Raw genomic sequence first — 20233 nt, forward strand, 5'->3', positions numbered from 1 at the left:
CAGGACCGCGACAGCGAGCTTCTTCATCTCCGCACACAGTTCACGAATCTCCAGGTGAAGCTCGGAGATTCCTTGTGAATGCTGCTGGACGATGGCTCCTTGTTCCTGGAGGGCGTGGAACATGGCAGTAGAGTCAGCAGGGTCCATTGTGGCGAAATTGTTCTGAGACGGGTGCGTGGGGGTTGGACCCAAAATGCACGACTCAGAAACAATAGTAATATAAAGACCCCTCAGGGCTTTATTCGGGACGAATCCCAGGAGAGTAGTCAACACAAGCAAAGTCCATACACGTAGATCCAGCCAAACAAAAAGTAAACAAACAAAAAGCACGGTGCCGAGGGAAGAGGCAAACTCGTAGTCGGTAGACGTGCAGGGAGGTCCGGTAGCAGGAGAGCTGTCAGCGGGGCAGATGAACAGACGGACGGCAGGCAGAGGCGTAGTCGTGGACGAAGCGGGAGTCGAAACAATCATGAAACAATCAGCGAAGCAAAAGTACAAAAATGGTAGGCAAGGACGAAGTCAAAAAACAAACGATGGTCACAAAACAGAAATCAATAAACAATGGTCGGTAAACAGGCGTGGATCGTAACGTGTAATCAAACAGTAAATAATGCTCAAGAGTTGCGTGGTAAACAGAGGCAGACAATTTCGCAGTGAACAGTTGCGCGACTGGGCTATAAATGCAGGTGTAGACAGGTGTAGACAATTAGTTAGAGCGTAGCAAGGAAATGGAAAACAGGTGCGATGGATGACAAGTTTAACAAGGAGATTAGTAATCGTTAGTAATAAACCTATCCTGCCCTAGCATTAGTAAATTAGTAAATGACATGCACGAGAAACGTAAGGTAACATGAACACATGATTAGTCTTGTTAGTTTCTACCCAATCCTGATCTAGCGTTAGTAGTTTTAGTAAATAGACAAATAGAAACATTAGGGGAGTGAAGGACAGAACGAGAGAGAGAGAGAGAGAGAGAAAAGGCGGAACGCAAGGTTTGCGGAAAAACATGTAAAAGTGTATGCATAACAACGACCAGTTAACGTAACAATAAACATAAATCGAAACATAACACAAAGCGAAACTAAGACGATAATCACTCAACATAACCAGGTAATATAATCGTAACGAAACATAACTAGACATGACGAGAAAATAAATCGTAACAAGAAATAAACTAAACAACATGACGAACCTAGACTAACATAATACATGATAAGGCACTACATGACTAAGACAACATGAAAAAACATAAATCAACATAAAACATGATGAGACAGACCTGAAACGTGACACAAAAGTGTAGTCATCCATGTTCAGCATGACCTCCCGCTCAGTTCCAGTCTTCAGGATGACTCGCTGTTTTGCCCGCAGTAGAGCTGATATCAGTAACCTAAATCATATTATTAATCATAATAATATTAATTCTGTGTTCCTGGTCCAAGACTATTAAATAAATTGTATCAGAAATGTTAGATATTCTGAAGAGCCCTCGTCCTTTGTGTAACGTTACTGATACGGAATGACCGACTAAAAACCAAATAAAATGCAGTCAAACGTTTTTCCCACACTGAATTACGCTGGAGAACAAACACTAACAAGAACTCAGTCCGTTACAATACCTTCTGTGTCTTCTATCTTCTTAAATATTTTTGTGGTGGACCTCATATTGATGCATTAGTTTTCTGTATTCCGACAGAGCAAGCACAACAAACGTTTTCCTGGAGGCGTCCATCTTGGTTATCCGAGTTGTTTACTGGAATGCGGTCAACTCGAGTGTGACGTCATTCCCAGCTCCGACTTCCGACTTCCGAGGTAAATGGAACGCGCCATAACCCTCCTCTCTCCTTTTGTCCATATTAAGAGCAGCCTTTTCATGACACCAAGACAGGCCTGGTGCATGTAGTCGATCGGGAAACATTGCACCATGTCAATAGGCAGGTTGGTCAGCGGTGTTTTGCCATTGTGGTGTTCTGCCTGTGTCTGGCTTCTGAATGCCTCATCCGTCCTTAACTCCAGGTTGTCTGTCTCCTGGTAAGTGACTCTACCCAGCCACTCCCCCCTTTGTTGACAATGATCACAGCCATAGTAACCCGAGTATTGCTTAATTTTCTTAATCATTGCTCGTGCTGGGGCATCACAAGCAAAGCAAATCAACTGAACCTTGATTGTTGTCTCTCTGTATTCAAGCCCCTGTTCTAAAAGTTGACCCAAATCCCTAACTGTTTCGTTCAAAAAATCTAGATCTGTTGGTCGTCTAGCACCAGATTTTAAGGCTGTGGGGAAAATGCTGACTGGATCCAGTAACACAGCGCAGAGGACAGGCCACATGTTGGTTCTAGAGCTTTTGAACAGAGGAAGCCCATCGACATTGAATGACAGTTTTAGTGTGTTGAGGTGGGCTGTTTGTTCCTGTGGGTACTTATCTAATGTTTCTAACAGTTTCTGCTGCAGTGGAAAGTATACATACTCCATCCCTGATATTTTCTGAGTATCAATCTTTCGGGGGGTTTGTAGCAGAGTACGGGCAGTGGTAGGCAGCTCACTGTGCCCATGATTTTGTAAGAGCTTCAGCAATTTGTCCACTGCGTTGTGTTTGATTTGACACTCATTGGTCCATGTAGCCAATTCCTCTGCCAATGACGACACACCCTCATTGACTTCCAAGTCATCTTCAAAGTCTGAGGTATGAGTTGTGTCATTCAAGTGATTAATCATTTTCCACGTGTCCTCTACAGACTGTTCACTAATATCCTCAGAGGATGAGTCAATGACTTCCTCCATGTCTGAAGGAGAATCATCCGCCATCTCAACTTCTGTTTCATGGGATGGAACTGGCAGAGGTTGATCATGAGGAACACCTGAAGCTATGCCAATTTTTTTTAGCGATCTTCTTGCAGACCTCCAAGTCTTAAGATATATTCTAGCTCGCTCCCGTCTTTCCTCACTCATCCTAAGGCAAACACAAAGATGACACAGCAAGTGTGTGTTTTGATATGGCAATAATAACAAATCTCTCATTTGGACTGAGTAAAACTGTTCTTCCTTTTGCAGTCAATAGTATGTTCACATACTATTACTGGGACTGTAAATACAGATCTCAACAGGGCCCCGACCAAGTCACACATTCTGCCCATCTCATGCACACATACACATACACACACATAGACACAATATAGTGTATACACATATTTACATACCGTCACACACTTTCACATACCTACACACTTTCATATTGTAAATAATGTTGCTTCTTGTATAGACTATCTGTAAATACTGTTGCATATTTTGTAATCAAATCCTGATTCATGTAGTGTCGCTGGGCACAAGGGGCTAAAAGCCCCGAAGTAAACTCTTTGCTGCCCCCCATCGCCTAATGTATTCTCTCCTTGCCACTTTTCATTTGTTTTCCATTCTTAAAAGAGATTCACAAAATAAAAATTATCAGCCTATTTGTTTCATTGCATTAATCTAACTCCAAGTGATAATGTGATGTAGGCCATCAGATTGCTTGCTGGGATATTTCAGCTAGTATGCCAGCTACATACTAGCATACTGCATTTTCTACATTAACTGATCTTTGATGGTTAATATTATAATACTTTTATACTAGAGTAATGTTTGATGCTTCCAATGATCATCATTGGTTTGGTTCTTCTGCACCTAAATGGAAGCATAAATGCATGCTTAGCTGTAAGCCTATCTAGACTTCCAGCTTAAAATGCTGTTTTCATGGGTAAATTTTGGGACGGAAACAGCTCAGTCATGTGACTTAAAAGTTTGCTACGTCAGAACTGATTGGACTCAGGCATTTCCATTTCCCAGGATTCACATGTACTGTTTTTAGAATCAGACAAAAACCACCTGAAGAGAGCGGATTCACTTTAATGCGGATAAGAGGAATTTGTGGAAGTGCTAAGTTGTTTATCTCATACAGAAGGGTATGCTTCGTGTAGATTAATGATTTTAGTGTCACATTATCTGTAAAATCGTTGACTAAAATCTAATACGACTTGTTAGTTAACTACGTAGGGACGCTGAAACGGGATCGCCTTCATTTAATTTAATGTGTGAGAGGAAAAGCAGCCTTGAAGAGCCGTATCTGCACCGTCAGTAACGTAAAGCCATGGATGATATATTAACATTTGCACCCAGCTCGCTAGTTCATTCGTTCGAGTAACGCGTTGGATTAAGTTGAATTACCTCAGAGCCAACGGCTAAAGTTTTAGCCATTAGGCTAGCTCTGAGGTAATTCAAATAGGAAACATGAGATAGCTAACTTTAAAGTGTTCATACCCGCATTAACAGCAAATACTTACCGTTAACAGTATGACTTCATACAAAAATACTCACCTTAAATCGTCTTCAGGGGGAAATTGATGTTGATGGTCAGAAACGTACACAATATATATACAAAAACCTGCTATAGCACTACAATAAAAAACACTATCAACACTAAAACTATTGCACACTAACACTATAATAACGTTAACCACTATACTAAGCTACGCTATAAAATACAAAAACCTATACTAAAACACTAAACGTAACAACTTACTTACTGTATTAAAAACTACTACACTATATAATATATTAAACTACTAAATACTACTATAAAACTAATATTAATAACACTTAAAATGCTTTGCTAATTTCTCTCTCACTGAAAACCACCAACTGCCAAGAATAACTGCATTATTTGAATAAGATGTAGTCTGTGTCCTCTGAGAGGAGGACGCCCAAACAAGCTACGATGAACTTAATGGAAAAATACCCCCAGGGGTGCCCGAGAGGGGGGGAGGACGAGCACCCCAATTGGACGGATACAACGGCAACTGACCCAGGCAACGAACAAACAACTATGAGCAAGCAGTGTACATGCGGCAAAGTCTGCAAGAACATCCATGGCTTGAAGATCCACCGAGCAAGGATGAAATGTCCGATGGGAGCAGAAGCAACACAACGCACAGGTGTTCAACCTGGTGAGACGCAGGAGGGGCCAGGCCCGGAGTCACCCCACAGTGCCCAGAACCTCCAAGTGTTGCAGACTAATCCCTCAAGCATCAAGTCTGTCAGGAGGCGGATCAAATGGCCTGCAGCGAGCATGACTTCACTGTGGAAGCAGTTTGATGACGATGTCGACCAAATTCTGGAGGCGACAGCAAAGGGAGAGGCCGACGGAAAGCTGCAACTGATGACAACAATCGTTGTCAGCATCGCGGCTGAACGGTTCGGTGAAGAGGAGAAGAAAAGCTCCGGAACACCCTACACAAAGAACCAAAGAGCTGTTAAGATCCATAACATCAGGCAGGAGATGAAAACGCTTAAGTCCCAGCACAAGGTGGCAGGAGAAGAGGAGCGCATTGGCCTGGCCCAGCTAATGAGCATCCTAAGGAAAAAGATCACGATTCTCCGCCGAGCAGAGTGGCATCGGAGGCGGCGTCGTGAGAGGGCACGTAAACGTGCCGCCTTTATCGCCAACCCCTTCAAGTTTATGAAGGACCTTCTGGGGCAGAAGCGCAGTGGGAAACTTGTCTCCTCGCAGGAAGACATATCTCACTCGGACGTACAGCGATCCTGAGAGAGAGCAGGAGTTGGGAGAGTGCGACATCCTTATAGACCCCCCTGAACCCGAAGTGCAGTTCGACAAGTCGGAGCTGCAGCTAAAGGAAGTCAGAGAGGTTGTACGCAAAGCGAGGGCTAGCTCTGCTCCAGGACCAAGTGGCACTTCATACAAAGTGTACAAGAACTGCCCCAAACTCCTACAGCGTCTGTGGAAACTCATGCGAGTGTTCTGGAGAAGGGGGAAGATCCCAGAACAATGGCGAGTGGCTGAAGGGGTGTGGATCCCGAAGGAGGAAAACTCCACCCAGCTAGACCAGTTCCGCATCATCTCCCTGCTGTGTGTCGAGGCGAAGGTCTTCTTCAGTGCCATTTCCAGATGGCTGAGCACCTACCTGGTAAAGAACACCTACATCGATACATCAGTCCAGAAGGGTGGCATTGCAGGAATGCCAGGCTGTATGGAACACACCGGTGTGGTGACACAGCTAATCCGGGAGGCCAGAGAGAACAAAGGCAATCTGTCAGTGTTATGGCTCGACCTGGCGAATGCATTCGGCTCCATTCCTCACAAGCTGGTCCAGTTCACTCTGATGAAACATCATGTCCCCAGCAGGTGTAGAGACCTCATCGCTGACTACTACAACAACTTCAGGATGAGGGTTTCTTCAGGAGCAACATCATCATCTTGGCATAAGGTGGAGGTTGGCATTATCACAGGGTGCACTATCTCTGTGACGCTGTTCTCCCTTGCCATGAACATGCTCATCAAGTCTGCTGAGCCAGAGTGCAGAGGGCCCCGATCAAAATCCGGTCAACGGCAGCCACCCATCAGGGCATTCATGGATGACCTCACAGTCACGACAGAATCAGTCCCAGGCTGCCGGTGGATTCTGAAGGGTCTCGTGAAGCTGGTGGAGTGGGCCCGGATGCATTTTAAACCAGCCAAATCAAGATCTATGGTGCTGAAGAAAGGGAGGGTGGAGGACAAGGTCCGGTTTAACATCTCAGGCAAAGCCATCCCTACCATCACAGAGAAGCCAGTCAAGAGCTTGGGCAAGATTTTTGACAGCTCTCTGAGAGACACATCATCAATTCAGTCCACCTGCACTGAGTTGGATGGCTGGCTGAAAACCGTGGACAAGTCAGGCCTTCCGGGGAAGTTTAAAGCCTGGGTATACCAGCACGGCATTCTCCCCAGGATCCTGTGGCCCCTCCTTGTCTATGCCTTCCCAATCTCAGCGGTTGAGACCCTGGAGAGGAAGGTCAGCAAACACCTCCGAAGATGGCTTGGGTTACCAAAGAGCCTGAGCAGCATCGCTCTCTATGGGCGTAACAACAAGCTACAGCTGCCCTTTAGATCCTTGGAGGAGGAATTCAAGGTGACGAGAGCTAGAGAAGTGGTGCAGTATAGGGACTCGAGTGACCCAAAGGTGGCCAACGCTGGGATCCAAGTGAGGACTGGCAGGAAGTGGAGAGCAGAGGATGCTGTCCAAGAGGCAGAGGCCAGGCTACGTCACAGGAACCTTGTGGGAGTGGTCACACGGGGCCGAGCTGGGCTAGGGTCCTTCCCAACTCCTCAATTGAACACCAGGGGAAAGGAGAGGCGGTGCCTTGTCCAGGAGGAGGTGAGAGCAGCAGAGGAGGAGACAAGATCCTGCAGGGCAGTGGGGATGAAACAACAGGGAGCTTGGACAAGATGGGAGAATGCGATGGAGAGGAAAGTGACGTGGACTGAGCTCTGGAGAGCCGAGCCTCAACGCATCAAATTCCTCATCCAGGCAGTCTACGACGTGCTTCCAAGCCCGTCAAACCTGCACACATGGGGCTTAGCAGAGACATCAGCGTGCCCCTTGTGTTCCAAGCGAGGAACCCTAGAACACATCCTCAGCTGCTGTACCAGGGCACTTGGAGATGGAAGGTACCGTTGGAGGCATGACCAAGTCCTTAAGACCATTGCTGAAGCCATCAGCGCTGGACTTCTGTGGGCAAAGCAGTTCCGACCCTCCAAGAGAACCATCGCCTTTGTCAGAGCTGGGGAGCAGGCAACCCCTGCCAGAAGAACATCTGCTGGCATCCTGACCTCTGCAAGAGACTGGCAGCTGCTGGTGGACCTCGAACGACAGCTGAAGTTCCCCAGTCACATTGCTGCTACCACCCTGCGGCCAGACATTGTCCTCGTGTCTGAGTCCACCAAGCAAGCGGTGATGCTGGAGCTGACGGTCCCATGGGAAGATCGCTTGGAAGAAGCCTTTGAGAGGAAACTCTCAAAGTACGCGGGACTGGTCAGTGATTGTCAGCAGGCTGGGTGGAGAGCAAGGTGTCTTCCGGTGGAGGTCGGATGCAGGGGTTTCGCAGCCCGTTCTTTAGCCAGAGCCTTCAGTAGCTTAGGCATCGTGGGAGAGAGGAAGAGGAGAGCCATCCGCAGTACCACCGATGCGGCAGAGAGAGCCTCAAGATGGCTGTGGCTCAAAAGAGGAGAGCCATGGAGTCATGGTAGCTAGCCATCTGGACACAAGCCGGGGTCTGATCAGCCCCGGTTGGGTCACCTGGAGGAGGGTGTATGATGTTGAAAGACCCGAAACACCTGATGATTCCAGGAACATCACTGAAGATGTGTCCAGAGGCATCAGTAGATGTATGTACACAGCTTACGTCGTCACGACGTCGTCAGAAGGTCATGTCACCCGTGACCAATATATCACCTTACTGCGACGTCGTGACGACGTCCTGTGTCAGCTGGGCTACTGGTTATAATACTCCAATTGACTCTGGGAGAGAGCCTTTCCATTGTGGCACTGGTGGAATTGTTTTCTTTGTCTGCCACTTCAGGTTTTGTATGTAGTCCCTCACTGGTCCACCTGGTGAAATTTAGAATAAGGATTCATATTGTAAATAACTACGATGGAAAGCGACTATTTGACTTTTTTTTTTATTTTGTCTATCTAAAACACAAACACGCACACACCCCTTAGAGGATGAACTATCTAATACCTCTACCTGTTTCCTCTGGCTCTGCTTCTGGTTCTGTATCTGTGCCTGACTCTGACTCTGAACTGTCACTGCTCTCATCCAGGTTCACATCCACATCATTGTCCTCATCACTGTCCACTCGCTCATCCTCACTCTCCTCTGGTGGAAGAGCTAACTCTGCCCTGTTCTCTTTCCCTCTCCCATAGAAGTAGCTGGCTTCCATGTTCTATGGATGAAATCCAGATAATATGTTAGAGTTAGAAAATGTCTGAAATTACAAAATATAAATAAAAATAATGTTTTTCCATTTAAAATATAAGCAAAAGTTGTACACATAGTCTCAGCATAGCCTCGAGCTATGTAAGTTAATTGCAGTCCAATAGGTTGAATGCACACGTATCACTTCCATATTCGCATATAGTTGCCAAATGGCAACAAATTCATTTTAGCATTTTACAAAAACATATAACATCTAAGTTTGTTTTTAATGATGAAAATTGAAAGTTAACTTACCTCAGATAGTATTTAGATTTTTTTCTTGGTGGAATTTTGCTAAAATATTTAAGAATTTGTCAATTTTGAGTGCCCTCAGACCATGTACGTCACAGCATCATGAGTCATGGAAAAGAGGGCTTTCCTGGTTCCTGCTGTCATCAATTATCTGTCATTCAAAATAAAGGCCCCCCATTTCACAACTAAACAGAAACACATGGATTTTATATTACAGCCTTTTAGTAAAATTGAGATAAAGTAATTGTTGCCATATGGCAACGCTATGCAATAGAGGGTTAATGTCCGATATTCTGTGTTCAACAGTGTGGCGGGACAATTGGACGCCTGATACCATTCGTTTTAGTTTGTCGTTTTCAGGAGTCAAGATTTCAACAACATCACCGAGGCATTTTTGAATAAACTCTCCTTCATTGTATGGCTTTTTAGCCCGTGCAATGTTCCAAGCCAGTTGATAAGATGCAAGCGTTACAGTCTCTGAGTGCTTCGTAAATTTTTGGAAAAAATTAATATAAAATATAAATATAAAATATAAATATAAATATAAAAATATAAACTCTCCCACTCTGTTAAAAACGTCCTGTGTTCATCTTCATATTTTAGTTTTGCTGTGCATTTTTTCCCTGCCATTTTGAGAGCGAACTTGACACAAATTGTTTACTCAAATCATCTTGCTCCTACTGGGAAACTTTGAGGTATTTTCATCCCACGCACATGCACGTTTGACGAAAATACCATATTGAATTCAAGCGAAGCGAACACGCAAATTAGAAAAACACAAATACAAACTTCGATATGAACGTAAGAGCCGCATGAAACCGGGCAAAGAGCCGCTTGCGGCTGGCCTACAGTATTCTTGCTGACTCTTGGGAAGATGGCAAATAAACAATTTTCCCCAAAAGCATGGCTAATGTTTTCTATTTAGGCCTTCGTTTAATCAGTTCCAAATAGGCAACTTTTCTACACTGGAGATCTAACCTGTTATGCCCGTTGCCCGTTTTAAAGCTTTATTCCGCCTGCAGCGCTGCTGGTAGGATAGACCTACAATGTGTGGATCCTTGTTCAGTTGTTATGCTGCTTTTTGCAATAGTCTAAATCCCTTATGGAATAAAGAAAACATTTGTTGTATTGGTATTTTTAAAAAAATGGGTTGCAGACAGATGATCTATAATCTAAAAAGTGCATTTTAATCGTGTGGGTTAATGGTAGGTTAAGGAGCGTCGGCTGTCGATCAGAATCTAGTCTCTTTCTCTTTTTTGGTCATCCTGATGCAAATGCTTTCAGTTTGAAGGAGGGGAATGAAATGTACCCCTTCAAATATGTCCAGTGCCTTGCGCAACGCCTCACAGGAGTTCCTCAATTTCTCATTTTCTTCTTTCAACCGAGTTCTACTGAGTGTTCAACTCTTGCCTCTTTCCCTTTTTTGGTCATCCTGATGCAAAGGCTTTCAGTTTGAAGGAGGGGGATGAAATGTATCCCTTCACATAGGTCCAGTGCCAGGTCCGGTTTTCATCAAGCCATGAATAAAAATAACTACAAATGTAGGCAGATGGACGTTCGCCTACTGCTAAAGGGCTAAAAGCCAAAATAAAAAAACTTTTCAATTTAAGGTGAACTTTAAAGTGCTCGTCTCTCGTTTAGTTAAATAATTATTTTTCTGAAATGTAACAGGATAGATGCAAATATTGTACACGTGTTTTGTGTATCTGCCCGAGATCATTCTACCCATGTAAAAATGTTTTATTCTGATTAAATGCCTGTCGTGTAAACCCATAGCTTATTCGGATCAAATGTATTCATTTTGAATGTTCAATCGGAACAAATTATTCGGAATTAAGTAATATTCTGCATATAAACGCGGCTATTGATTTTCCTTCTGGATTACGCTACAGTAGCTACACTTCGTTTAAAAATATAAAGACAGCACATCCAAACTGGCTGAGAGGTTTGCCACTACCGAAAGGATTTTGCTGTCCAGATTTTGCTTAAGCTATTTGCTGTCCAGTGCTGAAACTGCCACGTGGCGATGCATCGCTGTTAATTTCAGCTGCTTAAAAATGAACGGCTAACCCTGTTGCTGTAAAATTCTGGATCATGTTAGTATCCTATTATACTTTTTGATATGTTATTATTTTGGTGATATAATGCTCTAGCTACATTTATTTATCGATACGCTGAAGACATTTATTGTTTCCCTACGAGTGTACTGCCATTGGTGAATACATTAAGTCAAGGTAGCCTATTTGGTCGTGGGGAAGGCATTCAGAAAGGAATGCAGAAGCTGGTCATCTGGTTACTATAGAAATTCTGTGGTCACAGGCACATACAGTTTATCATTGCCTCACATGTCATATAATTAAAATGGCTCCTGCATAGTGTATGGATGTTTACCTCCAAAGTTACTTGTGAAGCTTTGAGGAGCCACATTCCTGGTAGCAGAACATGTATTAAGTAGATGTCACAAATGACTCTGCTAGCTCTACCTACCCCAGATGAATCAGCATGACTGTTGCCATGCATGAACTGAACATTGCACTTACAGTACCGCCTACTGTCATCCTAGGTGGCCATTGATTTCACAGCATCCAATGGGGACCCTCGAAACAGCTGCTCCCTGCACTACATCAACCCCTACCAGGCCAATGAGTACCTGGAGGCCTTGGTAGCAATTAGGGAGATATGTCAAGATTACGACAGGTATGTGTCACTCATTCACTCTCACTAACTGAATTAACACAGGGAAGACACATGTATCTTATCTTTATCCACAGGTTGTTACATCTTATTTTTTCACCTGGGGTGGAGGGGGGGGGATGTCACCTTGTATTGCATTGAACATGCCAGCTTTTCAGCTTTATCTGATCTGGTGCGGAAATATGGAAATTCTTTCCATGAAGTAAGGATGACAAGCGGACATATTGGGGTTTAGATGCAGTAGATAAGTTGTCCATACTGTATGGAATACTGAGTTTACCCAGCATACATTATGATTGGTCTTCTTAGCAATGTAGTTTCATGCCGTACATTGTGATTGGCAGCTCTGGTACCCTGCAGCATGTGCTGCCTGAAGAATCAACATGATCTTGCCCTGGAAATTCACATACACTGAATTCTGGATAAGTGCCACCACCACGAGGACATTCTAAAATTGCAAGGAGAAATATAATACTTATAAAATAGATGTATTTACACGTAATCCATATATAGGGCTTACTACAGTTTTTGCAGGCATAGTTGCTGCCCTACAGTAAAGAGATCGGTTGCTCGCCTCTTATATTCTTCATATCTCTGTGTCTCTTTGCAAAGGAGATCCACCATTTTGATTGTTATTACCTCATATGCCATTATGACCACATAACAGGGGAATGGGTCTAAGAATAGCCAACCACAGTGGCCCAAGCCCACTGGCCTCACATGCTCTGAGTACATCTGTTACCTCCCCTGTAGACTTGGGCCCGGGCTTGCTGGTACTGTGCCCTGACAGTTACAACTGCCTAACAGGGGCACATGGGACTCACCACCCTCTCTCCCCCGCTGCCCACACACGCTGGCACTCAGCCCGCCCTATAATTCCCGCATAAACCCTCCTTCTCAGCCAGTGAGGCGGGAATGTGAATGCACTTCACAAGGATTTCAGGTTTTTCAGTTACCTCAAATGGCCAATAATGGTGCGTGGCCTTTCCCCTGCCCCGCGCATGGTACCCACCCGAGCGGTTGAAGCAGGCACTGCTTCCTCTGAGCGAGGAGCTGGATTAGCTGACTTGGGGGAAATCTGCAGTCAGGTCCGGGTGAGAGGTGCCTCAGCCTTTCGCGATGGCTCCTCCGTGGTTTGGCGGTAATTCGTTTTGAAGCCAGCCGCTGCCGGGCCAAGCGGCCCCTGGGTGTCTTGCTGTCACCCGCCGTTTGCTGTGTGTTGTCTCGCCGGTGCTGTGCCTGGCAATATGCTTTTCCCTCCAGAGGTCTGGCAGAGTGCCCCAGTCAAGCCCTGTCCTCTGATAGCTGACGGGCTCATTAGCACAGAGCCAGCGAGCACAAGGTGAGAGAACACAGCACAGCAGACGTCTGTTCTGAGAGGGGAGGGTCACACAGGAGAGGAGACTGGGCGAGTGGGAGGAGCAGAAAGAGAGGATGAGTGAAGGGAGATGAGGAAAGAGAGAATGCTGGGAGAGAAGAAGGGGGATCAGGCTCCATATGAAAGTAGATGGACAAATATAAACACAACAGTGTTCCTGCAGGTTTTCTGATGATTCCATATTCCGTAGGAGCAACAAAGGTGTTTTCCTGGTATGATTCAGGTGTGCTCATACCCTTAGAAGTCAAGGTTGATCTTAATTTAGTGATCATCTTCACCCCATTCAAAAGCATTTGTTTCAAGCAGAGAGGGATGTCCTTCAGGGTGACAAAGTTAACAAAAAATGAATTCATGGGTACCAGAGACGTCACTTCCGGAATGCCCGGCGCCATATTTGTGTCCAACTGACACTTTTCGACCGTCATGGCAGCGAATACAGCGCATCTAAGCGAGACAGAAAGAAAGCGATATTTGGAAAAAACGGCGATTATTTATTACCTTTAACTTTATTTTGTCCCTTAAAATCTGCGAAGCGTCTGCCCCAACTTACTTTCCCCGACATCTACATTTATCTGATACATAATCCATCCCCATACACCGGAGACAGCCTTAAGGCTTTCAAGAGTACGGATGCCTATCAATACTCAGTTGCAGGATGGGTCAACGACACCAATATATGGCATCTGGAAACAAAAAATATATTTGTGATCACAGGACATGTAAGTATTTGTATTTTATTTATTTATCCAGAAAGGTCCCATTGAGATACGAGATCTCACATTCACACAGTTACACACATTCACACATATGGTCATTTTAGAGTCACCAATTAACCTAAGTAATTCAACAACAATCATCAACCGTGTTATTTTGGCCTGTGAGTTCCTGTACCATGTCATCATTTCCTTTAAAGGTCTCTTCATTCAAAGACAGCTCATCAACTTTTTCCTTTAGATGATGAACCTCTGCTCTAAGTCGTGCACACTCATTTGTCAATGCCACAACTGTAGCTTGGCAGGCTGCATTCGAGCATGGTCTCAGGATGCCTGGGCTATGAATGGCTTGGGAGTAATTGTGCTCATCCTTCATGCATTCTGCCCGTACTTCCATAGTGTTGTCATGCTCGGAGTCATCGCTGGTGCTAGTTGGGGCCACAGACTCATGCTCAGTGTCATCGCTGCTCGGGGCCAAAGTCTCAGTCCTTTTGCGTTTCATCTGCTGGGTATGCTCAAACCTACTGCTGGCATAGATGTTTTTCTGTCGCTGTCCAGCTGATGTGTGTGCAAACAGGCTTGGTACATAATCAGGGCTCATGGGGTTGTCATTTTTTCTTCCTAAGCAGACAGAGTGGCAAAAATGGTAGAATATTAAATGTGTGCATACTATCAAGATATTGACCAACCTGAGCAAGGTAATTTCCCTTTCATCTTTTTCTCTCATATTCACATATATACTGCAGGTAAGTACAGTCTATTTAATTAAGTGCAGAGGTAAGTAAGGGTAGGTTTACAACTATTGGGTTTAATAACAGTTTCGTTTTTAACAAATATTAGTGTAATAAATCTAACCATTACTTTTTTCCACATAGGGCCGTGGACAGGTAGGTACAAGCATTCAATTGTATTTTTACAACTTTGGTGAGGATGATTCATTAACCACAGGACCCTAACATGGGTACGGTGTAAATAATGTAGGTCCCGATTAGTTGTAAATGTGAGACTGACATGACATTGCAAACGTTAATTATATGGCAACTGAAGTTAACCATGTTAAAATTTTTTGTAAGCGTTTTCCTGGCAAAGGGAGCTAAAAGATAAAAATAATAATTAGCTAAGTTGAGGGCAAACGTAGCTAAACTTACCGGAGACAAAGTGTTGACTGCACAATCTGGAGTTAGACGTTGGCTGCCAGTGGTCCCTTCTGATTGAAGCCAACCATTTATTTTGCCGATCTAACTCCTTTGGGATCAAATAGAATTGTAGTCCGGGGTTTCTCTGACGACTGTTGTCACAGCCAACAGCACAACATATCCCGGGCATATTTTATCAACTTTATCGTGGATCTTCCTTCGTCTTCTCTGGTCGTTTTGGTTGTGGCGCGCAGCTGAGACCGGACACAAAGATGGCGGCGGTAAAACACAGTGACGTCACATGGTACCCATGAATAGTTTCTTAGTGGTATTAGTGGCATGATGCTGATATTATCCATGTGTAATTTGTGTATTTCCCTGGCCTACATTATGCATTCACAATATAAGACAGGTGTGGAATGTGTTAATTATATTTTATCCTTTCTGTTTAGATTTAATCTGGTCCAAAGCCGATATCTGTTTTGAATTAGATGTTTCATCTACATATGGGGGCGGCATGGACAGTGCAGTGGTTAGCACTGCCGCCTCACAGCAAGGAGGTCCTGGGTTCAAATCATGTAAAGTAGAGGATTTTACCATGGCGTCATTCACAAAATGTACAGACTCTAGGGTTGGTATTGCTTCGCATTGTAGGGTTATACCCATGAAGCCATCATTTGGAGCTTACCACAGAACCATTTTTTTCCATTAGAACAGCAGTGTAAAGAAAAGTTAAATAGCATTTGACCTTTCAGTTGTTTATGGGAGATGAAGTCCTGACCTGGCATTAAAATACACCATGGGACTTCATGTCCCATTAGAACTGTTGTGAAAACATATTTAACCCTTTCTCATTTGCCTCAATGCTGTGTAGTACAGCAGCAGAAGACCAATCATTTTTAAAATAAGTCTCATAAGTACTGAGTGCTAACTGAGTGTCTGTTGCTTGGAGTTTTTATTTGACTATAGAGAAATTGTCTGAAGTGCAACAGAGGTTCAAAAGTAGTGTATGTCAATCTCCCATCCTAGAATCTTCTCACTGATATATTAATTATATTTATCATTCACCAGCTCCCTGCTGTTTATTCAGCTCCATGTTCAGTGAGGCTCAGTAGGCTTTGGGTTTCAGCTATGCAATGTAGTGGTCAATTGAAATGGGCTTGAAACTCAGATGTTTCAATTTGAGGCTGCAGTTGGAAACTGCTGTGAATGCTTTTTCTTGGTATGTAATTGGAATAGCTTCACTGAATAGTATGTTTGGCCTTGGAGTCATTCTGGAGATTTTAATTGAATATACATAACTAACTTTATTTTGAGTGAATCAAATCTTTGTTTAGTTAATGCATGCTGTACAGAGGAATACAATGAAGCATATATGACAGTTTTGCAGTTGGTTGGCTGTGGTTAGGAACACAACAGAACCACAACCACAACACTGGACAAGTCCTGTTTAAAATTTGATGACAATATCACCACCATTTTTTTTCTAAGCTAGACTCCAAATTATATTATGTGTCTCGTAAGGTGTGAAATACTGCATTTTGCTTACTAAACTAGGCAGTGAGGTGCATTGATTTATTTCAAATACCCGACACCCATCAACAATTCCACAATTTCACATGCTATTTATTTTTGGGCATATGTTTTTTGGCGTTTTTAAGCACAAATCGGGTTAAAACACATGTTTTTGCAAGCATCTGATTATGGTTCCTTCACCTTCGCTTTCACCTTCGCTTTAGTGCTAATCGCATTTCCACTGGTGAACTTGAGGAAGAAAAGTGTCTGTATGCTGTGGGTTTTCTGTGCCTTTCCCAATGTGATATTTGGGCACAGATAACCCCTTGGTTGCTGTGTATGCTTTCAAGGAACAGATATTATCACAGATTCTCATTTTCAGACAACTATCTCCATGTCTTTGTAGGAGAAGTGAAATGTAGAAGATTTATATTGAAAACTGGAAAGAAGCGCTTATATCATATTTTGATAAGTTTAAATTGAACGTGAAAAACATCACATAGTGTGATATGTAGTACAGAGATCACATCTAGCTACATCGCCCTTGGTTGAAACAGATAGTGCTGCCTGCTCTATCTGGTTATTTTCAGTATCGATAAAGCATTTGTATCCTTAGAGGAATCAACTCACTTCTCGTTAATTTGTGTTCTAGCAGCTTCTGAATGGAAAATCCAGCTGAGACACTGTTTTTTTAGAGTAGTGATTTTCTCTCTGTTCAAGTATCTAATCCAACCAAATGGGAGTGACAGAAAGACGTATGTAAGGGAAAGAGAGAATGGACAGGTGGAGTGATCAGTGAAGAGAGAAGGAGGGGTTAAGTTTATGAACAGAGAGGGAGGGTAAGAGGGAGTGAGACAGAATTTGCGGGGGAAGAGGTGAAGAGGTAATCTGTCCGCTACCTTATCCTCCTCCAGTGAACTTTTCATTTTCATGGTAATAATGTGGGGAGGTAACAGAAATTAACATGGAACTGGCAGACAACCCCGGCCTGGTCAACAAATCATGTTATTATAAGGGTGAGCGTGCTGTGCAGGATTGATCCTTCTACTAAAAGTTTCATAAGGATTCATGTGAAGAAGCAAAAATAGGCCATTGCACAAAAATTTGTGTCTAATTCTTTATGAATTCCTTGCCCCTTCATTAAAAAAAACTTGACTGAACTGAATGTTTACTCAAGCATTAAGCTAAAAAGACAAAATGACCGGTCATGTGTTCTCTCTGGCCATCCAGTGAACAAAAGAAAGAGACATGCCAGAATTCCAGTGAGCTTTCCACCCAGCACATGTCAATGCATGTTAATGGAAACATTATTCAGCACTTGTGTCATGGCAATATGGACTGGGTGTTAATCTAGGCCATATTGCAATGTAGGAAAAGTTATGTATTCCACCAGACGGAAGATGGCAGCATATACAGAAAGGGCTATCTTCATGCCTCCCCTTAGATCTAGTGCAATCAGCTGTGAATCGTCTGTCTCCAGTGACGTCAAATACGAGTGCGTGTGTTCATAGTACATTCAGGGGACATTGTTTTACAGACCCCACTTATCCCCGAGCTGCTGCTCTGATCATTGGTGTGAAGGACATCCAGCACTGAGTCGAGAGCTGGTCCGCCAAGCACAATAAATGATTGAACTGCAACAGAACCTATCCAAATGAGAACCTCTGTTCAGCCGACCAAGCAATTTAGAGCTCTTTATTTACTGTGCCTTCATTGTCTGCAGAAAGTGCATACTGTCTGGCATAGACAAAGTAAGAAATGCCTTGAATTGTTTTTGTACTCTAAGGAACTAAATAACAGAAAGAGAGCATGGATGGTATCTGAAGTAATGCCTGTATGTGAGCTGTTCATGTGAACTTGAACCTACAGCCTGGTCCAACCTTTGGTTTACATTACTATTGCTTATAAAGTATCCGTTTCAATATATTGTGTATATATTGAAAATAAAAAGGTATATACAGTACTGTGCAAAAGTCTTAGGCACCTGTATAACATTCTGTACAGATAAGATTCTTTCAAAAATAATTAAACGAAAGGTCCTAAATAAACATACTATAAATTACATTTTAGTAATTTGGCAGAATAGTGAACTGAATCAAATAAATATTCTTTGTGACCACCCTTTGGTGTTAAAACTGCATCACTTCTCTGAGATGGCCAACGCTGTCCTGCAGTTCTATAAGACAATAATCAGGGAGGTTGTTCCAAGCATGTTGGAGAACTTGCCACAGTTCTTCTGCAGACTATGGTTGGCTCCTTGCTTCTGATCTCAGACAGCCTTGATCAAGTTTTTATGTAAAAAGTAATCAATTGCTGACAGTAATATGTTCCTTTTTAAAATTAAATACAAAAATGTCTCTGTAAAATTAAATCTTTTGGAAAATTTATATTTAGAAATGTCAAATGTGTTCTTTTCTCCTAACGTAATAAACGTATATATAATAAAGTCTAGGGTGCCTAAGACTTCTGCACGCAGTACTGTACATTATATTCTGAAGTCTTTATTTTCTGTTTAAAAATATGGAAAATGTCTTTTTTTTGTCTCAGGTTGGCTGATCAAGACGACCGTTGACAAACAAAGGTGGATGCGCTGATGGACGAAGCGGCTTATGAGAAATTCATCAAATCGATCGATAACTAAGAGCCCTGCTGGAAGTCCATGCTTCCTTTTTACATAAAAACTTGATCAAGGCTGTCTGAGATCAGAAGAAGAACAGAAGAACTGTGGCAGAAGAACTGCGCCACAGCCGATCGGCGTAGACAGCGCCCCGCTGATTACACCTATAATTCAATTATTGGGAGCCGGCTGGCGTCAATAAACGCCCGTTTCCCGTTTCAATGAACATATGAGTGTAGCATTGCACCCAAAGGTCTCAATTAAACAGCTTTTATTTCAAATATGCCATCTTTGCTGGTATCGTTCTACTGTGTCTGCATGTGTGCAATCTCCAAAATCCATCTCTTTACAAATATACTGTATAATGCATAATTTAGTCGTTCTATCCGCTATTCGTAAAAAAAGGATTCTGAGCATTTACTAAAAACATTTACCGGTGAAGCGGTGAACCAACAACTAATTTCCCTGCTTTGATGTGTGATGTTGCAAACCCTGTGAAAACAGCATTGATTCTATTCATAACATCCAAACTACACATAGCAGAAAGGCAGTGTGGTGATGGGCCAGTTGTGATAGCCAGTTTCCTATAAAGAGGGAGAGCTTTCCTCTGGCTAATACAACACCAGCCTGCCTGTGTTCAAAGCTTGCGTGGCAGGCTAAACCAAGACAAGGGTTTCGCCTGCCAACATTCTTTAATATTTCAATAATGTTGGGGTAAATTCCAGTTAGATTCCCTTTTTGTTGGGAGATTTTGGTTTGAGTGCCATGATGAGAACAGTTTTCAGTTATGTCAAAGCCACAAAAAGGAAACATACAGACAATCATACATTGCAGGCACAGGGCAAACAAATTGACATATCTCCTGATTATTTTATCTTGAATAAAAATTCTAGGATTCCATTTTGTATTAACAGAACTCTGGTAATGAATGACAGACAGACTACTATGATGCTTATAGATGGATTTGATTGTATTGCCATAGGAGGATATGAAATCCGTTGCTCATAAGCTGTATGGTTATACAGTCAAATAAAATAAAAATGTCTTTGTCTTGATACACATGCTGCAGTGTGATCATCATTCTATGGCATCCATGTGTGGATCTGTGCTACCCACTGCACCATCCGAGCTGCCTAGA

At 43.1% G+C, this 20233-nt stretch overlaps 1 long non-coding RNA gene across 1 annotated transcript; it reads left to right on the plus strand.

The window, feature by feature from the left end:
- The first annotated feature begins 3849 nt into the window (after positions 1–3849).
- On the plus strand, positions 3850–19543 carry LOC133130348 (uncharacterized). Its single transcript, XR_009708951.1, has 3 exons — positions 3850–3938; positions 11606–11739; positions 19026–19543. It is a non-coding gene; the product is annotated as an uncharacterized LOC133130348 (long non-coding RNA).
- The last annotated feature ends 690 nt before the right edge of the window (positions 19544–20233 follow it).

Source organism: Conger conger, chromosome 6 (assembly GCF_963514075.1).
Source record: "Conger conger chromosome 6, fConCon1.1, whole genome shotgun sequence".
NCBI classification, from domain to species: domain Eukaryota; kingdom Metazoa; phylum Chordata; class Actinopteri; order Anguilliformes; family Congridae; genus Conger; species Conger conger.